Raw genomic sequence first — 24,129 nt, forward strand, 5'->3', positions numbered from 1 at the left:
CAACATACAACAGTGAAATAATGGCATTTTTTTAAAAAAGCCTTCGATTCCAGAACAACTTTAGGATCATTAAACAACTTTGTAATTCTCTGAAGAAAATCTAGGCTGCTCTCCTACAGTTTAACCTGGTCCTAATTCACTGTTGGTTTGTAATATCTGTTCAAGATATGTATATATGTGCATGTATTCATATATATACCACACATAAACATATATCTGTACATATATACATATATGTGTATATCTGGATAACCCCCATTGAGAGCCTTAGCCCATTTAAAATTAATTCCATTGCCCTGAGTTTAAATTTTTGAGTAGGTATTTGTTCCAGAGCACTCAAGACCTTGCTCACATCCCTCTCTTCCATAAGATTTTTCCCAAATACCATGTTTTCCATGAATCTTTCTTTCCCTGATTGCTCTTGGCCAAAGTCCTTATTCTAAACTTCCTTAGATCTTTGTTATATTATATCTCATACCTCATGAATTTATTATTTTTTCCTATGTCTTTATTTGTAAATATCCTTATGTAACTATCACATTCTAATTTTATTATTGTTAATTACATACAAATCATGTGTTTTCTTTTAATGGGATCATTTTTCATTTATTCATTTCATTTCTTTTGTATCCTCTTCAGTAATTAGGCACAAATGTACCTTATACATAGGGAGTACCCAACAAATGTTTGTTGAATAAATGAAAAGATAAATGTATTGAATAAATACTTATTAACAATCTATTTCACGGTATAGTATTCAACTCTCTAGTCAGAAGTAACCTTTTTGTGCTAAGGATCCCTTTGGCAGTCTGACAAAACCTATGTTTCCCTTTTCTGAATAATATATTTAAATGCATAAAATAAAATATCTAGGATTACAAAGGAATCAAATTATATTTAAATATAATTTTCAAATAAAAAAACCCTAGTTCATGGACTCCCAGCTAAGAGTCTCTGCTCTATAAGCAGCTATGTTTCATGGGTTTTGGTCTTGTAATTGAGTTAACTGTATTGATCTTATCTCCTTAACAAGATTGTAGCTCTGAAGGTCAAAGACAGTGTCTCAGATGTCTTCTGGATAGCTCCATTGCATCTACTATGACACTGGGCACATAGCAGTTATTCAATAAATTATCAGAAGACTTGAAGCTCTGATCTTTTCAAAGTTAAAAAAAATACTCCAACTTTTCCTATGTCCTGGAATATACATCTTGACTAAACTTTTTCCTAACTGAAATTCAAATAACCAATACCATTCACCCAAATCCAGATTTTTAGTCACCTGGGAGAGAACAGTTGAAAATAAGGCAAGGGATTTAAAGGCTTCTTTCTAGCGAACTAGCAAATATATCTATATCATTAAAAGTGGTGAGATCTTTCACTTGATCTCAGCCTTTGGGGTCTAGGCTGACAGTCTTTATTTTGATTTTTTAAAATCAGTGGGTGTTGTGGTGCTTTTAGAGTGATTTCTTTCCCATCATACATATCACTTCCCAGTTATTTGTGACAAATTGGGACCCTTTCATCCAGAGATCACAAGTACATAGGGTATCAAGATGATATTCTTAAAACATAAATCTGACCTTATTAGTCCTCAATTCAAGAAACTATAGAGGTATCCTATTGTCTCTAGGATAAAATGCAAACTCCTCTGTTTGTAATTTAAAGTCTTCCACAATCTGGCTCCAACCTTCCTAGACTACATTCCAGCCAAACTGACTTTACTTGCTGTTTTTCATTCACAAAATCCCATCTCCCATCTCCTTACCTTTGCACAAGCTAGTTCTGGAATGATTTTCTCCCTGATTTATACTTCTTCAAACCCTTAGCTTACTTCAGGGTTCCACTCAGGAGTCGTGTCTTCAATGATAGCTTTCCTGATACTCTAGTTTTTAATGTCTCATTCTCTCCTCTCCCCCCTCAAAATTCTCTGTATTTAAATAGACAGACAGATAGATATATAGATATAGATATAAACACATACCCTTCCAAGGCACCTAATCTGGGGACTTCTAGTCACCCTGGAGAGCTTGTCATTCTTATTACCTCTGGACCCAGAGCCCTGTGGATTACATGTGTTCCTGGCTATCTCTTGTCCTGTTAGGGTCTTGACATGATTTTAACTTTGTCAACAATCCCTCTTTTCTATTCTCCCAGGACTTTTGTTGACTTTTTGTTCAGTTCTGGGTTTCTCAATGGTTTCCTTGATTATTATTTAATCTGGAGTGAATGTCAATATTTTTCTGAAGTAAGTTTGTAGTAACTGGGCAGTCAGTCAGCCTCTCATTCAAAAAGCCATCTTGGATGGAAATCCTCCATATTCTTCTTTCAAGGCTCAGCCCAGACACTAATAAGCTTCTCCTGATTCTCCATCTCACCAATTAGGATGCTCTCCCCTCTCTCAAATTTTTCATGATGACCTTGCCTGCTTCTCCTTTGCCTACCTTTGTTCCTTCTTCCTTTTCCTTACTCTGTCCTGAATAATGATTGCTCCTGTGTATGACACATTCTAGGTACCACCAAAAAGATTTGGGAACTAGAATTAGGTTCTGTTCCTACTTTATATCTGCTTTACATATAGTATCCCACTCAAAAATGTTTGTTGAATCCCTACAGAGAAAGGAGGGCTAGAGATCAAGGACAGATAGAAGACAGCTTTTTAAAATTTGTTTTACAATATCATTGGTATATGTAAGTAAGGAAATTCTTCCTATTAATAAAAGTTAATATTGTATCTGCAATTTATAGTATAAAAGAGCTGCCCTGGGAACACTGAGAGATTAAGTGACCCAAGTTTTTCTGACTTCCAGATCAGCTCTCTAGTTTCTATGCAACAATAGGCACCCTAGGAGGGCTCAACTATGACATGAAAATGTCTTTGTTAATCAGAACCCTTCTTTATATAACTACTTTACTTATACTTTCAATATGCTATTAATTCAATCTAATAACAACATACTTTTATTAAATGGAAATTTTACAATGAGAAATAAAGTAAATATTTGTTGAGCTGAATCAAATATATAATGTTTAATTATATTTAATTATTTATCTAGTTAATTTAATTATTTAATTAATTTGATTAGTGTTTAAATAAATATATGTTATATATCTTCTAGGAGCTTAAGGTAGAGCTAACTATAGGGCCTATGCTCACATTAAAAAGTACACTTAACAATACGAGGCAATAAATGGTAAGTATCAGAGAAGTCACATCAGTGATAAGATTATGAGAGCAAGACTGAAAAACTAAAAATAAATTAAAAGGAAAGAAAAAAGTACAAAAGGTTTCTTTAAGCTACCTGGGTCAACCCAATTATTTCTGTGATGTCAAGTATAGATATAAAATTAGAATGCTTTCCAGTACAAATGTTTCCATTGAGAATATTTCAGGAAAAAGCAGGAAGTCAGGCTTAGGCAAAAGCAAATTTGGGAGAAGAGCTGAATGGGATGACCCTTTGATTTATTCAAATCAGCAAGGTATAAAGGCTCATAGGAACCCAGATATGTTCTCACTTCCAACTCCATTCTGTCAAAGTGTGTATAGTCTTAAGACAGTTCCCTCTGTCTCAGTTTGCCTCCTCTGAAGCAAAAGAATGAATATATTTACCCTCTTGAATCAATTTAATTAATATTTATTAAATGCCATGAAGTAGTGCTATATACCTTTAGCCCCTGGGAGATATACAAAGAATAAGACAACCCTTCCTTCAAAGAATTTATAGTCTGGGTAGTAAATAGGAAATTAAACAGATAATGTGCTGTGGTCAAAAACTGGAAGACAGGAAATTTGGCTCCCCAGTCCTTTTCTTCCCCTTTGACTCCCCTCCTATATCACCTTGGGAAAAGTACATGAATTTTCAAGATCTCCTTCATCTGAGAAACAGAAATAATAATAATAATAGCATTTATATATTGCTTTAAAGGCTTACAAAACACTTTACAAATATTAAGTTATTTGATCTTCCCAACTGAGAGAAATTATTTTTCTATTATATTAATAAACAATTATTAAATTAGGATCCAAGATTTTCTCCTCTATTTTCTCATCAATGCCTGGCTCCTGTAAAAAGTTAGTCCCTAGAGAACATGACTGAAGAAATTACCCCCCCCTCCTCTTAGGCACCTGCTCTTTTTTCAGTCTTGGGGAGGGACCCCACCCAACTAGAAACTGTACTTTTGAGTTCAAAACTTTTGTTTAAACAAAGTACAGTCTAAGTGGATTCTTACCCTAGGGAATGGAGTGAGTGTCCTTGTATTCTTCCATTGGGGTTTGGGGTTTCTCCTAAAGAAGAAAACTAACTAACCAGAGTTGTAAGAATTGAGATGAATTCCCTTGTCCAGATTGCTGGAGCCAGCAGAGACTCACCCACATTTTTAGCAAGAGGAGCTGAGACTTCTAGCTCATCTCCCCATTAAATGCCCCACTCCCATCAGAATTTCACTTGTCAGGGGCATTCCCTTTCAAAAAGTATTTAAAGCTTTCAGATTCTTCAGTCAGTTGTTTTTCCTTATCAAGAGAAACTATTGACCATCAATTTATTGATTGTTGACTAACGTAATTAATAAATTGATTGTTAATTAACCAGAAGTTCTGTCTTTCAGGGTCTTTTCCTTTATCACACAACACAGATATTATCCTCATTTCACAAAACTGAGGTAAACAGAGGCAAAGTGTCTTGCCCAGTGTTCCATAGCTGGGAAGTGTCTGAGTCCAGATTTAAATGCACATCTTCTAGACTCCACAGCCAATGCTTTTTCAGTAATATGGCCCCTAACTACCTAGACTTCTGTGCTCATTGCAGGGAGCTAGTAAAGCTTTATTTAGGTCCTTTCAAGTTCTAAGAACTATGGTTTTATTGCTCTAATTTTAAAAATACTTGCAATAACCATGCAGTATAAAAGTGTCAGGTGAGAAAATAAGTGTCACAGCCTATTAGCAGTAGTAGCATAGGCTAAGGTAGAGAGAGAAGGCTTTACAGAAGATATGGGCCTTCTGTTTGTCATGCAGGAATTAAGTAAAGACAGGAGACAAGCACTTCTGATAAGTGGAATAACAGGAATAAAGACCCCAAAGTTGATATCATTCAAGACCCTGAAGGATTTAGAATTAAATCTTTAGTAGGTATCACAGGAGATAACACTGGAGAAGCAAATTGAGACCAGTCAATTAAAAAGTTTAAATATCAAATTATAGAATATCAATGAAAAGAGCACACTGGATATGAAGTCAGAGGCACCTGGATTTTTTTTTTTCAATTTTAGGGCTCCTTTTATATCCAGGATGGAACTACAGATTCTGCTCATAGGCCTAATCCTATGTTGATCTACCCCAGCCTTCTTGAAATCTACTCCATTTCCAATCTATCCCTACCTAGACAACATGGCATCCCACACCCATTCTTAGGGGTTCACTATATTATTGTGGAGATTCCCAATCAATTCAGCCCTTTGCAGTTCAGAATTCCCTCAATTGATCACCAGCCACAACATCTTAATAATTGGAATTTTAGATGTGTACCAGCTTGTCCATCAGGATTCTGGATTTGAATTCCAGCCCTGTCCCTTACCACCTCTGTGACCTCAGGAAATCACCTAATCCCCAGAGACTTCATTTTTCTTCAGTAGGTAGTTAAAGGGATTCTAGGCTTGCCTTAAAGCTCTAAATTTATGAAGATAGAGAACACTTAATAAAGTTGTTTTTAAACTGCTTGGCTCATCTAATCAGCTCTGGTAGAAAGTACAAAGTTTCTCTGTTTCTTTTCACTCAATATATTCACATAATCAACAATACAACTAACTCTAGTATGAACCAGAAATGTTGGAGACTCAGATATAGAGTCATGACCCAACCCTCAACTCCATATACTATCTCCAAAGCACTTCTCAGAGTTAAAGGAAAGAGAAGACCCAATCATGCATTTATTGAGTCCTAAAAAAACAAACAAAAAATACAAAAAATAAAAGCCAGTTTAGCTCTGCTTTACTTGTGACTATCTAGAAGTTTGAGCTGTAAAATTGGATAGTTCTCTCCTTCTAACTTATATTGAGACAAGATATTGTCGTTGACCTAATACAACTTAATTGTTAAAAAATGAACCAGCAGGTAGTGAATGAATTGCAGATACAGGGAATTTTTCCAACCATACCAGGTCAAGGTTAATAAATTAAAAGCTCTATACTATTTGTCTCTTTCTTTCTTCCTCTCTTTGAATCTTCCTGCACAAAATTAAAAAATATGGAAATGTTTTGCACATGTATAACTTATCTCAGATTTTTTACCATCCCAGAGAAGGGAGAAGGGAGGGAAAGAAAGGAAGGATAGAATTTGGCACTCAAAATTTTTAAAAAATATATATTTAGAATTGTTTTTATATGTAATTGGAGAAAAATATTATTTTAAAAGGATATTAAAAGCTTTTTTAGTTTTGCTATTTGGGATGACCTCAGCTATCCAAATAACTTGAATTTTCACTACTTAAAATTATTGAATTTTAGAGATGAAAGGAAACTTTGAGATTATTTATTTCAAACACCTCTCATTTATAGATAAGGAAAATAAGAGCTGGAGAGGTTAGGTATGTTGTCTTAGTTTATATAGTTAGTGACAAACTTGGAATTAAAATCTAGGTCTTTTGAAAGAGTACAATGTTGGTTTCATGACATCATATGGTTCCTTGACTATCCTTCTCAGTTCAGAATAAAATGCCCCTCTCCTATTCAATTCTATTACTTCTCCATTCTTGTTAATAGCAGAAATGCAATTAAGTATTCCAGTCTGATGGTAAAAAACAAAAACAAAAAACAGCCAGCCAAAGGAGAAAAAAATGGTGGCAAAAAAGTGGAATTGAATTTCAGTTAAATACTTTTCAAGAGTTCTTCACGAAAAGTCAGCAGATCCTTAAGACTAAAAGGCAGCTTTTCCAGTGCTCACATAAAGCCGATGTTAAAGCCCACCAAGGAGGTGAGACGCTGATGCTTTATGATGGATATACTGGAGCCTGATAGACACAGCTGTTCTGTGTGAGCGTGCAAAGACTTAAGGCTTTTCCCTGGCTAAGGAACAAACTAAAGTCAGCACAGATGTGCCTAAGTACTATACTGTTGTGAGATGCTGCTGAGACCAGCAGCTTATCAAAAGTCAACAAAAGAAAACAGGAAAAATCGATTGGTCTTATTTTCACCCTTCCATATTGGGGTACCAAAGAGTAGGTGAGTGGGGTGAAGCAGTGGCTCCCTGTTGAAGGATTAGTTATGTATTTAAATTCTGAGGTAGTAGAATCTACTTTTATTTTTTTCTTATTGCTGTTCAATCATTTCAGTCACCAACTCTTTATGACTCCTTACAGGATTTTCTTGGCAGAGATACTGGAGTGGTTTGCCATTTTCTTCTCCAGCTCATTTTGCAGATGAGGAAACTGAGGCAAACAAGGTTAAGTGACTTGCCCAGGTACTAGTAAGTACTTAAGGCTGGAATTGAACTCATGAAGATGAGTCTTCTTGGTAGTAGACCTGCCACTCTATTCCCTGACCCACTTAGCTACTATTTTTTATAGCTGATATTTATATATTGCTCTCCTCACCACAATCCTGGGAGATAGATGCTATTATTACCCCCAATTTATGAATGAGGCAACCAGGGGTTAAGTGATTTGCCCACAGTCACACAAACAACCAACTGTCTGAGTTCAAATTTGAACTCAGATCTTTTTGAATCCAAGCCCAAAATTCTATTCATTATGCCTCATAGCTGCCCCTACTTATTGACTGAACAACCTTAACCTATCATCCCAATGGGCCTCAGATTACTCATCTGTAAAATGAGGATCTGGGCAAGAAAATAAAGTCATTCCAACTCTAACATTCTTTAATGGATCCTACGATTCAGACCTGAAGCAGTGTATTAGAAGGAAATGAACATGGGACTTAAAATTAGAAGACATTTTTGTGACCTCGTATAAGCTATTAATCAATAAGCATGTATTAAGTGCTTACGACTTACTGGGTACACGTTAGATAAGACATTTAAACTCTTTCGTTTTCCTCATCAGTAAAGTGAGGCAATTGCATTTGATCAAGGATTCTTAACCTGACTTGTTTTTAAAATATTTTGATAACTGGATGATTAAATAAGGAACCCAAAAAAGTTAAATTTCTTTGTAATCTTATGCACTTTATTCATGCACTTAAAAAAATATTCTGAGAAAGAGGCCATAGATTTCACCAAAGAGATCCATGACACATGTAAAAAATTGTTAAGGCTTAGATAATCTATAAGTTTCTCTCCTAACTCTAAATCCTATATAACTTTAAGAGAATAAGGGGAAAGTAAAACAATGTCATTGAGCATTGCAGAGACAAGAGTTAGACCAACTAAGATATTAGCCTATTGATCTATAAGGACAACTGAGCCTTTTATACTGTTATCCCTTCCACGATGTGACTTCCCTATCACAGTTTCAATATATGACGGGTCAACATAAGAAATTAAAAGGAAATTTTGGGGGAGTTTAGCAGAAGCCACAGACAATACACAAAGGCTAACAGATGATACAGAAAAAGCTGAAAAAACAAAAATGCATAATATATATATATAGTGTTATATGCTATCAACACAAATTTTACAATAAGTTTCTGTAAACATCCCATAAAAGAAAAATAAATTCAAACTTCTCTTGTACAAAGAGAGGGCCAAAAAATTTGATGCAAATTTTTCAGATCAGCCTTCTAACCCAGGCAATGTGGAAGGGATAACTGTATTTTTCCAAAATGAAAAAGATGGGCAGGGAATGAATGAATATTAATAGTTAGAATATTAATGGTCTTCTGCCCTGCAAAGACACTGATTGGATATCGTGAAAATCTGCCCATCTATGGGGGAGTAAGCCTATAAACTGAATTGAAAATAGAAGAATATTAAGATAGTAAGATAGTAACAAAGCACTTGACAACTGGTTGATATTCTAGTTTTACAGATGAGGAAAATGAGGTTCAAACATACAATGACTTGGTCAAGGAAAGGTGGGTTGTAAGTAGTGGAAGGTGAATCCCATCCAAGGCTAATCTGTTCAGTTCAATTGATTCTGCACTTTGAGCCTCTTTTGAAACTTGGGGAGAGGAGGAGGGTAGTTAGGCTAAAGTTAAGGGGACTGCAGAAACATGTGCTGCTGTTTTTAAGCTAATATTCATGAGAAATATTTCTTTCCCAGGTCAGGGATGTCAGTATTCCTCAGTTTTTCTTTATTCCTATACATGAAAATGATTCTTGTCAGACTTAGCAACAGAAAAGGACTGTTTGGAAAGACTGACAGAGAGTTTAGAGGCAAAGGGCCACTTGCCTCTAGGGACATTTGCATGAATAGAAAATTTCCAGAACTGTCAAGTATAGTAAAAAGCAGATGACATATGACAACTGAGGCTGCCTCTGATCAGAGTTGTGTACATACACACACACACACACACACACACACACACACACACTTACATGTACCTTTGCTCTTATATTCCCAGGCGCAGTGGAAAGATTTCTAGATTTGGAGTCAGGAGAGCTGGATTCAAATTCCACTACTGTGTAATGTTGGGATAAATCATTTTCATTCTCTGAATTTTCTTATCTGTAAGATGAGCAGGATGGACTAGCGTACTTCCAAGATTCCTTTTTGCCCTGAATTTTATGTTTTCTTAGAATCCCTAGTTTGCTCCACCTCTCAGCTCAAGGATCCCTGCTTCTATAAGGTTTTCTTTTTTTTAAATCATTAACAATTGGTCAAAGGATATGAACAGACAATTTTCAGATGAAGAAATTAAAACCATTTTTAGTCATGTGAAAAGGTGCTCCAAATCACTATTGATGAGAGAAATGGAAATTAAGACAACTCTGAAATACCACTACACACCTCTCAGATGAGCTAAGATGACAGGAAAAGATAATGATGAATCTTGGAGGGAATGTGGGAAAACAGGGACATTGTTGGTAGAGTTATGAACTGATCCAACCATTCTGGAGAACAATTTGGAACTATGCCCAAAGGGCTATCAAACTGTGCATACCCTTTGACCCAGCAGTGTTGTTACTGGGATTATATCCCAAAGAGATCTTAAAGGAGGGAAAGGGACCCACATGTGCAAAAATGTCTGTGGTAATCCTCTTTGTAGTGGTCAAAAACTGGAAACTGAGTAGATGCCCATCAGTGTAAGAAGGGTTGAATAAGTTATAGTATATGAATGTTATGGAATATTATTGTTCTGTAAGAAATGACCAGCAGGATGATTTCAGAGAGGTTGGAGAGACTTCCATAAACTGATGTTCATGGCTCTATTCAACAATGAGATGATTTAACCCAGTTTCAATGGTCTTGTAATGAAGAGAGTCATCTGCACACAGAGAGAGAAATATGGAAACTGAGTGTGAATCACAACATAATATTTTCACTCTTTTTATTGTTGTTTACTTATATTTTGCTTTCTTTCTCATTTTTTTCCCTTTTGATCTTTTTTTTTTTTGTACAGTATGATATTTGTGAAAATATGTATAGAGGAATTGCACACATTTAACATATATTGGATTACTTACCATCTAGTGGAGAGGGTGGGAGGAAGGGAAAGAAAAAATTTGGAACACAAGGTTTTGCAAAGGTGAATGTTGAAAATTATCCATGTATATATTTTGAAAAGCTTTAATTTTAAAAAGCATTATTAATTCCCATTTAATTTCTTATGCTGACCCACGATATATGATATATATAATGGGGAAGTCACATTATGTCAAGGATAACAATACAAAAATACAAAAAGCCCAGATGACCTTATAGATCAACAGGCTAATGCTCCAAGTTGGTCCAACTCTTGTCTCTGCAATGCCCAGTGACATTGTTTTATTTTCCCATATTCCCTTGAAGTTACATAAGATTTAGAGCTAGAAGACAAACTTGTAGATGTAATAATATTTTATTTTTCCAAATACATGCAAAGATAGTTTACAACATTCACCTTTACAAAACTTTGTGAACCCAATTATTTCTCTCTCTTACAGCTTCCCCTAGACAACAACAAAACTAATACAGATAAAACATGTGCGATTCTCTTAAACATGTTTCTATATTCATCATGCTGCATAAGAAAAATCAGATCAAAAGAGAAAAAAAGCACGAGAATAAAAAAAAAATCAAGCAAACAACCCCCAAAAGTGAAAATACTATGCTTTGTTTTGTTTTCTAGTATGAATTTATTTTTTTTTTATTTTAGAAGAAAACTGTTGCACCAATATTATGATTCCTGGCATTGTTCAACAAGAGTAAAAGTATATATTTTGTGTATTTACATGATCACATTTAAGTTGGTTGCATAAAATAAATGCTTCTAGGTGTCAAAAAAAAAGAAAGACAAAAAAAGAAAATACTATGCTTTGATCCACATTCAATCTCCATAGTTCTTTCTGGATATGGATGGTACTTTTCATCACAAGACTTTTAGAATTGCCTTGAATCAGTATAAGGTCTTTCTTAATCCCTTTCTCAGCTATAAGTACCTTACCCCTCCAAAAAAAAATTAACTTGCATTTTTATATTAATTTTGTATATTTACTCCAAAAGAAAATAGTAACTTGTACTTTTTGTATTTATTTTGTATGAAAGGCAATATGGTATAATGAGTGGATAGAGAGCTAGCTTTAGAGCCAGGTAGAGATGGGTTCCAGTCCCTCTTCTGACACTGACCCTGAACAACTCACTTAATCTTTTTAATGAACTAGGTAACTCTAAAACCAAGAATTGAGGAAAAGGTGGCAACTTCAACTACTCAAGGATAAAAGAAGTTGCTTTATCCAGAAGTTCCTGACTTTTTTTCTATATATTTTGTACACATTCAATGCTGGCTTCCCTGATAGAATGAGCCTTGAGAGCAGGGGCTGTTTTATTTTATCTTTGTATCACAGTCCCTAGAATTGTGCTTAATAAATATGGGTATTCAATTGATTTATTGATCTATCATTACTTAGAGGCTAGGCAGACCAAAGAGCATTTAATTTCTCTGTTTCTAAAGGCAAAGAGAAGCAACCCAACAGTTCATAGGCTCATAGACTATTAATATAAGAAAGTTGATCCTTCTCCAAAAACCCTAGATGTAGCACTGAGTTTACCAAGTGGTATTAATGCTGTGACTTGGAAATAAATCACAAGAGATGAGGACGTCAGGGTTTGTTTTTTTAATAAGTTTAGATTTTTTTTGTACATAGCCATACCAACAAGAATGTGATAAGTCTCCTAGGGACCAAACCAGGAAAATAAACCATCTAGCATCCCTTGCACCTGATGTGTTATTGTTGGTCCTAACAATATCAGGGAGATGATGCCATCACATGAAAGTGAACTGGACTGAAGTGAGGGAGGGCTGAGCAAGGTCACCTGTCTCACTTTCTCCTCCAAAACCATTAGTGGCCAGAATTAGATCAGAATGACCCGAATGGCCCTGGATGCAAGGGAGATTTGGGGCTTTTTAAAACAGTCTTCAATAGGTTTCAGTTTGACTCAGATTGCACCCATTAGGTGATTAAGACTAGGTAGCAATTGAGGCAAAACATCTCTTTCAACTAGTCAAAAAATCATCATCATCTAAATAAATCTGGGAGGGTTTCTGACCGAAGCAAAAATGATTGCTCTTTACATTCATCTGAATCAATAAGGACCCAAACAATGACCAAATGGGGTTTAGCCTGGGACTATTGATAACCAATCAATGAAAATCTGAGTGATTTTGGTTTAAAGCATGATCCTTAAGAAAGAAAATTAGCCAATAAACCCCAAGATATTTTGGGAAGGAAAAAAAGAAAAAAAAAGCTTTTAAGAGCATCTGTTGATCAGAGTTTGATATTCTATGTGGACATGGCACTACCTCCCTGACATTATGGTCCTTTTTGAGACTGAAGGATTAAAAAACAATCTCTGTGATAGAGTTCTCCCTCACAAATTGGTCAGTTGGGAAACTCCCTTCCTTCCACCCTCCCTTCCTTCCTTTCTTCCTCTCCCTTCTTTCTTTCCTTCCTTCCTTTTTCTCTCTCTTCCCCTTCCTTCCTTTTTCCCTTCCTTTCTTCTTTCCTTTATCTTTCCCTTCCTTCCTTCCTTTCTTCCTTCCCTTCATTCATTCCTTCCTCTCTCCTTTCCTTCATTCTTTCTTCCCTCCCTTTTTCCTTCTTTCTTTTCCTCCCTCCCTATTTCTCTTCCTTCCTTCGTTCTTCCATCTCTCTTTTCCTTCTTTCCTGCCTTCTTTCTTTGCTTCTTCCCTTTCTCCCTATCCCTCCCTGCCTTTCCTCCTTTCTTTCCTTCCATCTGCCCATCTCATGTGTAAGTAAAGTGAATATAAGTTATCTCATCACAAAGCAACTTTAGTTATGCTAGGGTAACTTGATGTTTGACTTAATTTCTCTTCCCATCTGCTTTCTGCTTGATTTTCATGAGAACTTGTCTCTTAGGAACCTGTGTCTATTCTCCACAGATGATAGCTGTAATAGAAAGAGTCAGAAAGCTTGTATCCTGGTTCTAGTTCTGCCTACTACTTAGTTGTTTGATCTAGGACAAGACATTTCTCTCCATATTCTGTTTCCTTGTTTGTAAAATGAGGACGTGGGCTAATGAAAGGCATGAGAAGGATTAATTACTGGTGAACACAGGAGAACCTAGTATAAATTTCATGAACCAAATGGCTTCGGACGTCTCTGATGATGACTTTGGAAATCACATTTTACAAAGACCCAGAGAGTATGATATAAAGAAAAGGTTTTAGCCTTAAGCAAAAGGAGAGAATGCTCTTTTTTAGAAGAAAGTCCTGGAGGAGTGAGTGACCTCCTAAACCCCACTTTCTAATGGAAATGTACCCTTTGAGATTTGTATAACAAATGCAGAAAATATTATTTGAATTCAGACTTGAAGGAAGTAAGAGAAGTCACTCTGTAGAGTTAAAAACAAAAAAAGTGCCTACCATCCTCCTTCCATATATATATGGAAGCCATCATTTCTATCAAAATAGGATAGAATTGGACTTATTGATTATTGGACACTATATATTGACATATATACAAGAACAACAATTCTTGTAATTGGAAAGTTACAAGAGCATAACTGTTCTTTCTTTTATCCAGGCAGAAATATAAATAAAGAGATGATATAGGAGAATGTGAAAAAGAAAGCTTCCGCTTCCATTGCTAAAGTGTGTATTACCCATGCATATATCTTGTAAATAAAAAGCTATAATAAAAAATAAAGTATGTGTATTTTCTAATAAATACCTAAATTAACCATAAGAGACTGATGAAGGAAGATGCTATCTACATCCCCCCCAAAAAAAGCTGAATAATATAGAAGCATGTACAGAATGATTTTTCATATATATATATATATATAATATATATATATACACATATATGTATACAAACATTTTTGTCTAATGATAACTATGTCTAATGGGGGAAGAAAAAAGGAGAAAAAATAAAGTTATATAATAACTTTATTATATATTTAAATGTATATTTAAAAGGTATAGGACATTGTATATAATAGATACATAGTTTCACATGCAATCATTTTATTTAATAAATTAGAAATAAAAATAGATGTTTTTTCTAATGTTAATAGGAGAACAACACTAAAAGAAGATTTAAGAAAACTCTGGAAAACTAGAATTATTGATTTCTGAACTCAAAGCAGAACTTTTTTTCTTGAGGTGGCACCAGAATCACAGAATTTGATATTTGAAAGGGATTTCAGTGCCCATCTACTACAACCCATACACAAAAGGAATCTTCTTCCAGATAACTGGTGCCTTACTGATAAAATATGTAATAATTCAAAGTGAAAACCTTCTTAAGCTCAGTTTCTGCCCAGCACTAATTAAGATTATATAATAAAGTGAGAAGAAAGGGTGGTATCATAGAAGGAATCATAAGTCAACTATCTACTTATTTTATATATAACTATGGATCATTGATTTAAAACTGGAAGAGAATTGAGAATAAGTGACTGAGGTCAAATAGATAGTAAGTAGCATACTTATTGGAATTCAAACACAGGAGCTCTGATTTCAAACCAGTATCCTTTCTTATGCATCAAAATACTAGCCAAATCATCTTACCTCTCTGGGTTTCAGATTCCTCAACTATAAAATGAGGGAGTTGGAAAAAAAAATTAGAGGTTCTTAAATCTGGAATCCATAACCTTGTTTGTTTTTGATAACTGTATTTCAATACACTTTTGCTTCTTGGTACCCTGATGTTTTATTTTGTGCATTTAAAAATTATTCTGAGAATAAATTCACAGATTTCACCAGACTGTCAAAGAGATTCCTGACATACACAAAAAGCCTAAAAAACTGAGACTAGATTATCTCTAAGATATTTTTCAGTTCTAAATCTCATGTTTTACTTCCTTCCAGTTGAATGTTTTTTACATCCCTCTATAAAATGGAAATAATAATGTGGTATTGACAGAAAGTTACTTTGAAGCCAGGAAAACTAGAATGTAAGTGCTGTCATATATGCTCCTCCATTTTTGGCATCTCCTACTGTTAGGTCATAGTTTCTAGTGCAATAATGGGAAAGTCAACATATTGGCTGAATAACCCTAAGCAAATTATTTAACTGATCAGGGTTCTAGAGATGTTTAAGTTTCAGGCCAGGTGCTGACCTGCATTGGTTGAGGGACTTCCCTCATATATCAATGAAGTCACCAGTCCAGTCCCTATTCTTTTCTGTAATAAATGTACTATCTATTGAGCATCTATCAGTTCAAAATCGTATACGTAGCAGTAAAATATCGGAGTCCTATGGAAGCCATTGTTTGAGTTTCTGAAGGATAAAAAATAGAATAACAAAATCCCAGCAAAGCTCAATTTTGACATTGGTTAACATGCAGATTAATGGTTCAAAAATAACTTATCCCACCTCAAGAATCCAGAACTTTGAGTTAAGCTAAACAAATGCTGGCCTGGAATCTAAATTAACTTTCCCACTATTGCACTGGAAATTAGAGCCCAATAGTAGGAGATGCCCAAGAATGAGAGAGCATTTCCATCTTCCCCAAGGCTGCAAATTCTAAAACTCTATTGTAGCATGTTTTGAAAAGTAATTTTCAAGTATTATGTTCCAGATTATATTCAACAATAATTAGGTTATTCTCAGAATAAAGATTTCCCAAGGTCCTGTCCATCCTATAGAAAAACTCAGAGATACTTCTATTGCTAGAGTACATTGAACTACATGTTGCCCTGTTTCTCTTTAATAATCATTACATTGCTCCCTGTCCAGCATTTTTCATTCCAGCCAAACTATCTTATTAGTTCTTCTCTCACTTATTCCATGTCTTACCTCTATACCTACTGCCTTCCACCTCACTCCTCACCTTCACTTAATTTCCTCCAATACTCAACTCAAGAGCTACCTTCTACAGGAAACTTGTTCTGATTCCTCTAGTTGTTAATATCCTTTTCATTATCAAATTAGATTGTATTAATTTATCATTTAAATATTGTACCCCAGTATAATATAAGCTTCTGGGTCAGCTAGACAGTACAGTTTATAGAGAGCTGAACCTGGAGTCAGGAAGATCCATCTTCATGAATGCAAATCTAGCCTAAGATACCAAAAGTTGGAAGATCCTAGTCAAGTTACTTTACCTTGTTTGCCTCAATTTCCTCATCTGTAAAATGAACTGGAGAAGGAAATGGAAAATCATTCTAAGCTCTTTGTCGAGAAAACCCCAAAACAACAATAATAATGTAAATTCCTTGAGACTGAGGACTTTTTAAAGTACCTAATAGTTAGTACTTAAGCACAATTCCTTGTACATAATAAGTACCTAGTAAGCACTTGCTGAATGCAGAATGCCTTGAATTTAGGCAAAATACACTGTGTTTGTAACTTGGAGATAATAGTGTGAATCCCAATTCTTACTCCCTCTTAGACATCAGAAAAGTCACTTATCCTCTCTGTTTACTAATAGCTCAGTTTCCTCAGTTGTAAAAATGAAGAAGTTGAACTACTGGAAGGTTCCTAGTTAAATAGTTATTGGAGAAAAGCAGGAATCTGCTAAGACCAGGCACAGACTAGTAGTTTGGATAGAGTAACAAAAGGACCAGTCTGGCAGGAATATAAACTAAGGCGAGATTGGAAGAAGGGGAGAAAAAAAAAAAAAGGAAAATTCTAGGCAAGACTGGATATAGAACTAATCCCTTTTCTGCGGTAATTTTTTTCATAGGTTCCTACATCCTTGCCTAAACACTAATAGGACTTTAAAACAAATTCAACCAGGTACTTCTAAACTTTAATGAAGGTTTAGGATTTAAGTATCATCACTTCAAGACCAACAGTGTATATTCTCAAAATCAGTTTGAACATTTTTGTTGACCTTTCCCGACATGGGTCTTGTAAATCCTTACAGTTATTATTTTATATTATGGGTCCCTGGTGAGCTAAGCACCTTGCATAAAATATAGAAGCTTTTACCCATACCCTTTCAAAGTTTGCATTGATAAAATGCAAAGTCAAACAGATTGTCAACTCAAACATTTAGGATACAGGTTAAGACAAAACTTCGGAATTATTGGGAAATCTACTAGTGCTATTTCGTATAGAGCAAAAAATACACAAATTAATGCCTATGGCGAGTACTAAATACTAACATTTGAACATGTTGTGTTTCTGTTTACATATCCATTTTCAAAAATATCAGTTGATACTTTTGAATAAGAGTTTATGCCTTACTTAGAGGTATTATACTTATTATCTGTGCTTTGTTCACAAAAAGGACTATAACATTAGGAAGGTGATATCATGACATGCAGGTGAATTGGATTTAAGTGAGGATGGGCTATGCATTTTAGATTTAGAAATTTGTGAATTTGATAAATTCTGTTAGTGTATTTTTTTTCTTTTAGAGCACGATGTATGATAAGCCACTCCCTAGATCTCATTTTTTCTTCTTTTTACACAATAGGATAAAAGAATCTTAAATTTGCCATAGTAGACTCTTGATAAATTCTTGTTGATTGACTTGTTGACTGACTCATAATTGAAAGGAATTCATAGGCCAATTCCTACAAAATTCAGCTTCTACTTGAATTAGGGGATCTAAGTTCAAAGCTTCATGTCATTAATTACTTATGTGACAAATTGCTTAGCAGCACTGGACCTCAATTCCCTCAAAGGTAAAGTAAGGGGTTTGGATTGGATCAATAGTTCTCAGTGTGATCCAAAGAATCCTGAGAGTCTTCAGAAGGTGTACAAATTCAAAATTAGTTTTCATTTCTAATACGTTAAACATCTATAAATATAGTCCACATAAAAACTCTTTGGACAAATCCTCAATAATTTTTAATAGTGTAAAGATACTGAGAACAAATATTTAAGAAGCCCTGGATTAGATTTAAATGCCTTTTTTATGTGTTGGCTTCCTCCATTAGAATATTAGTTTCTAGAATTGCACATGTTTAACCTATATTGAATTATTTGCTGTCTAAGAGAGGGTTGGGAGAAAGGAGGGAGGAAAAAATGTGGAACACAAGGTTTTGCAAGGGTAAATGTTGAACTATCTATGCATATGTTTTGAAAATAAAAAGCTTTAAAGGAAAAAAAAAGAAGAATGTTAACTTCTAGAGGACAAAGACTGTATTTTTTTTCATTTATACTTTTATACTCAAAGCTTAGCACAGTACATTGTTGACTGATCAACTCTACCTCTTCTACCTTTAATTTATATTCCTATAACATCCAGTAATTGAGAAATTCTTCACTTTCCAAAGTAGTCCATTCCATTTGAGTTCAGCTCCAACTGTTAGGCAAATCTTCTTCAGATTTAAATAACACAAGTTTCTCTCTAATTTCCCCCACTTTAGTCTTAAATAAACCTTCTATGGTAAAGGTTCTTAATCAATTTTTTGTCATAAATATCTTTGGCAATCTGATTAAACCAACAGACTCCTTTTTAGAATAATGGTGTTTTCATTTGTTTCTAATCATTATTGAGGAAAACATTAAATTTCAATTAGATATTAATGGAAGTAAAAACATTTTTTTCTTTTACAATTTCACAGACCCCTTAAAATCTATTCATGTGCTTTTGTGGACCCCATTAAGAATTCTTGTTCTAAAGCCAAGTAAAATAAGTTTAATACATCTTCAATGTAATGATCTTTCAAATATTTTAAGCCACTGGTTATTGTATTCTTTCCTCTCCTAAGTCTTCTATCTGCAGACTATATATCCTGGGTTGCTTTAAATAATCAATATTTGACATGGTTTAGAAGTTCTTTATAATATTCTTTACCCTCCAGTTTATCAACCTAGCTTCTAAAAATGTAGTATTTATTTAAAAATGCACAGAAAAGAACAGAAAGAAGGCCCAAAGGACAAACAAACAAACAACAGGACAACTTTGAAAGTTACATAATGAATTTATTATATGATTAAAAGGAAAGTCAAGCTATATATTATAGAGATTCATGATTTTATATGCATCCTTTTTGTTATACTTTATACATTAAAATAATTATCTTCTTGGATTTTTGGGTAAAGGATTGAGATGTTTTTCAGCTAGAAGTGGACATCAGCTATCACTTAACCAATCATTAGCATCATCATGGATAAAGTACTTCAATATTTCCAGTGAGGTATATGTGCATGTATGTGTGTATATGTATATACAATTTCATTTGATCTTTACAATAATCCTTTGAGGAAAGTACTATTATGATTTCCTTTCACAGATGAAAAAACTGACCCTAAGATTAAGTTACTTGCCTAAAAACACACAGCTAGGAGGAATTGTGGAAAAATAGGTACATTACTGTATTGCTGGTAGAATTGTAAACTGGTCCAACCTTTCTGGAGAATAATTGGCACTATTCTAAAAAGATCTAAAACTGTCCAGTTTTTGACTCAGTAATACACTACTATATTCTGTAGTCTAAGAGATACAAAAGAAAAGGATGCAGGTCTACAAAAAATTTATAACAATTCTTCGTGGTGGTAAAAAAAAAATTGGAAATTGAGGAGATGCCTATTAATTAGGAAATAGCTGAAAAAGTTGTGGTATATGATAGTAATAGAATACTATTGTGCTATAAGAAATGATGAGGGGCATGGTTTCAGAAAAAAAAACTGGGAAGATCTATATGAACTGAAGCAAAGTGGAGTGAGCAGAAAAAAACAGGAAACCATGCACAGTAACAGCAATGTTGTAGCAATAATGAATTGTGGAAGACTTAGCAACTCTGATTAATATAATAATCCAAAATGGTTCCAAAGGACTCAGGATGAAAAATACTAACCCCCCCCTACAGAGTAAGAATTGATGAATATTTGAAACATATTTGATGAAATTGAAGCATATATTTTTTCATTTTGTTTGCCTTTCTTTTGTTTTTTGCAACATGGTTAATATGAAAATAAGTTTTGCATGAGTTCACATGTGTAATTAATATATAAACTGTTTTCTCAATGGGTTGAAGAGCAATTACAGGAAGGGAGAGAATTTAGAACTCAAAAATTTACAAAATGAATGTTACTTTTTTTTTAATTTTAAAAAAACAACAAACTGAAGAATGATTGAACACTGGAAAAGTCAGTTGTGACATTTGAATTTAAATCTTCTTTAGTTCATGTTGTCCTCTCTGTCCTCTACACCACCTTACTGATTCTACAATTTACCTGGTATTCTCATTCATACCACTTTAATATCTGTAAGTCAATAAATATTTGTTAAGTTACTGTTATATCCCAGCTAAGGACTAGCATGTGCTAAGTACTAAAGATTAAAAAAGAGAGAGAGAGAGAGAGTGCAATTGGAACTCTATCATTAATGTAAATTCAGTCATAATCATTCTCTTGTCACAATGGAGGTCTCTAAATTTCTCACTTCTTTCAAAACACATGTTCTAGGATATTCTAAGAAAAACTAGAATTTGCTTACTCTATTTTTCATGAGAACAAGTGTCAAGAAAGAGCTTGTTTTTGTTTTGTTGTATGTTAGTTATGTCTGACTTCTGAGCCCATTAGGGAATTTTTTTTGGTAAAGATACTGGAGTGATTTGCCATTTCTTTCTCATTTTACAACTGAGGCAAGGAGTTAAATGACTTCCCAGGGACAAACATCTAGGAAGTATCTGAGGTTGGATTTGAACCCAGGTCTTTCTGACTGCAGACCTGGCAGTCTATTCACTATGTCACCTACCTGCCCAAGAGAGGCCTACTTTGGAATAATGGGTAAAAATTACCCTTGACCTTCCAAACCTTCCAACTCTTCTGTGGAAACCCCAAGACTGAAGCAGGTATTTCATCTGACCATTATACATTGGTTTGGTGCTTCCCTCTACCCTCAACCCCATTTTTTTGGTGTATTGAATAAAACTATCAGTGGGATGAAAGTCATTTGGGGATATCTGTCTAAAAAATCTATGCATTTTATAACAATCTATTAGCACAAAATTCTTAATGAAAATGAAAATCGTTAATGAAGTCAAAGGTATAACAGCTTCCATTCTAGGGAGGGCAATTAAGCAAGGGAGGGAGGTAGAAAAAGAAATATAAATTTTAAAAAAGACACTCTGTAATCAAACATTGCCAGTGTTATAATCATGATAAATCAGCCAATTTCATTTCTTAAAGGACACAAATATTTAGATATCACTGTTTACCTATCTTCTTCCCTGCCTGTCCTCCTGCCAGCCCACATGGCTGAGTGATTCTGACCTCAAATTTTTAATTTTTTCAAAGGCTCCAAAATGCAAAGAATGATATTTTTTTACTTTTAAGAGAAAAGGGAGTTCTTTCACTAAGCACAGTGAATGATAAAAGTAATTTTTGTGAATTTATTTTAATTTGCAATTTATGCTGATGAGACATATCAAAACACAGTGGATAGAAGGAGGCCAGGCTGGGAGTCAGGAAACATCAAGTCCTTGGCATGCCTCTGACTCATTCTAGCTGTGTGGCCCTAGGCAAATCATTTAAATTCTCCATGACCCCAGGGAACTCTCAAAGAGTGCATCACAGACATGTTGCTGATCTGTATAGATTTTAGATTTAGAGAGAAAAGAAGTCTCAGAGGCCGTCTGATCCCATTCCCTTAATTTTTCTGAGAAACTGAGATGCCCAGAGAGTTAAAGCAACTTGTTCAAGATCACACAGGTAAAAAAGCATTGGAGGCAGGTTTTGAACTAAGATATTCTAATTCTCTTCCCATTATACCACACTCATAGGTGTACTGGCAAATATTTAACAACCAAATCTCCAAAAATTTAGGACATACTTTTAAAGTTTAACCTGCATTATTAATTTTTTCCCATCACTTTCTAAATCCATGAAACCAATAAACCAATAAACCAAGACATGGTTTGTAGCGTTTACCAATTTCCAATGTATAAATGCTCATACTGAAATTTTAACAATTGGCTCTTGCTAAGTAACAACACATCCCTGAAGTTTACAGTGCATCAGTGGAGTTTCTACACAAAAGGGTTCTCTATGCTAAATAAGTCATGGGTTTACATTTTTTACAAATGAAATGTCAAGGGGTATCAAATATGTCATAGTAGCCTATTGGGAGAAGAAAATTACTTGACAAGTGTCAAGTGTCTAGAAAAACTATTTTCTGAATTACCATCATCAAAATGTTCCCAACTCCAAAAGGGAAGGCTAAGAAAGTACAGAAACCAACTCATTTGCTAAGATAATCCATGCCCATTGCTCATACAATAGATCATATGTGTCATATTATAGCCTAACCTATTCTCATTAGTTATTTGTGTATGTCTCATCTCCTAACTAAACTATCATAAACTTTTTGAAAGTTAATAGTGTTGCTTCTTTTTATCCCTCTTTTTATCCCTTTTTATCCCCTACAGGGAATGTAGATGTTCAGAAAACATATATTGAATTAATGATGATAGTAAGAAATTATATAGCTTTTTTAGATTTACAAAACATTGTACTTATAAGTATTGTTTTGTACTTACCAAATTTTGTACAAAGTAAAACTATCTTATTGATAAGGAACCTGAGGCTCAGAAAGGTGAACTCGCCCATGATCACATACCGATCTATTAAACCAGGTAGGTCTCTTGGTTCCATTAAGTGTTCTTTCCACTTTACCATACATTGCCTGTTTTAATTTTACATTCCTCTGTTTCTACATTTGCTTTACCTCCTCTTAAATCCACATACTTCCTATTCTAAATATTTCTTCTACTTCTTATGCCAGTGAAATCTGCTGTGTGATGTCTTATCCAAAACGTTATTTGTGATGATAAGAAGGAGGAGGAGGAAGAGGAGGAAAAAGAAGAAGAGAAGAAGGAGGAGAAAAAGGAGGAGGAGGAGGAGGAAAAAAAGGAAGAAGAAGAGGAAGAGGAGGAGAAAAAGGAGGAAGAGGAGGAGAAATACTAGAAATTCCCCATCCCTAAAGAGATATTTTGGAAGGGTGCCATTTCAGGTACTTTACCTGGACAATAGGAATAGAAAGCCCAGGACTTCAATAACTTCCCAGAAGCTTAATCAATTTCAAGTGGGATCATGACCAAAAAAGAGGAAGATGTTTCCCCTACATATCAAAGCTACATCAAGAATCAATATAGAATTGAATAATATATTAACATGCCCATCTTATGGCAGTAGCTTATTAAAGTGTTTATCTCACATTCTGTTTTCTTCACATTAAGGAAGATATAGAATTCTTGCATTTGATGTAATGAAATACATAGGAAATAATGAATATGAAGAATCCAGAGAAGTACAAGGAGAATTATTTAAATTGGTGTAGAGTGAAGTAAGCAGAAACAAAAAAAACTATATATAATGACTACTAAATGGAAAAGTGGCAACTAAAAACAAAAATGAAAGGGAATGTTGCACAATTATTTTTAAAAAAACTTATCCCTAAGAAAGAGATAACAAAGTATTTTTTTCTCTTTTTTGTGTAGATGAGCTAATATAACTGTGGAATATTATGTATACATTCAGGTTTGGTTGAAGTGTCTGTTAGTTTTGCTGAACTATTTTTATTTCTCTTTTTTAGCTTTGACAAAGAATGGCTTTCTGGAGTTGGGTAGGGAATATATTTAAAAATGAAAGTGATATAAAAACAAATGCTGTCA

The 24,129-nt window shown here is 34.4% G+C and overlaps 1 protein-coding gene across 25 annotated transcripts in view; it reads right to left on the reverse strand.

The window, feature by feature from the left end:
• The window catches only part of NRXN3 (neurexin 3), a 2,067,316-nt gene that overhangs the window by 1,847,298 nt on the left and 195,889 nt on the right, over positions 1–24,129 (reverse strand). The gene's annotated exons all lie outside the window — the stretch shown is intronic.

This window comes from Antechinus flavipes, chromosome 2 (genome assembly GCF_016432865.1).
Source record: "Antechinus flavipes isolate AdamAnt ecotype Samford, QLD, Australia chromosome 2, AdamAnt_v2, whole genome shotgun sequence".
Taxonomy (NCBI): Eukaryota; Metazoa; Chordata; class Mammalia; order Dasyuromorphia; family Dasyuridae; genus Antechinus; species Antechinus flavipes.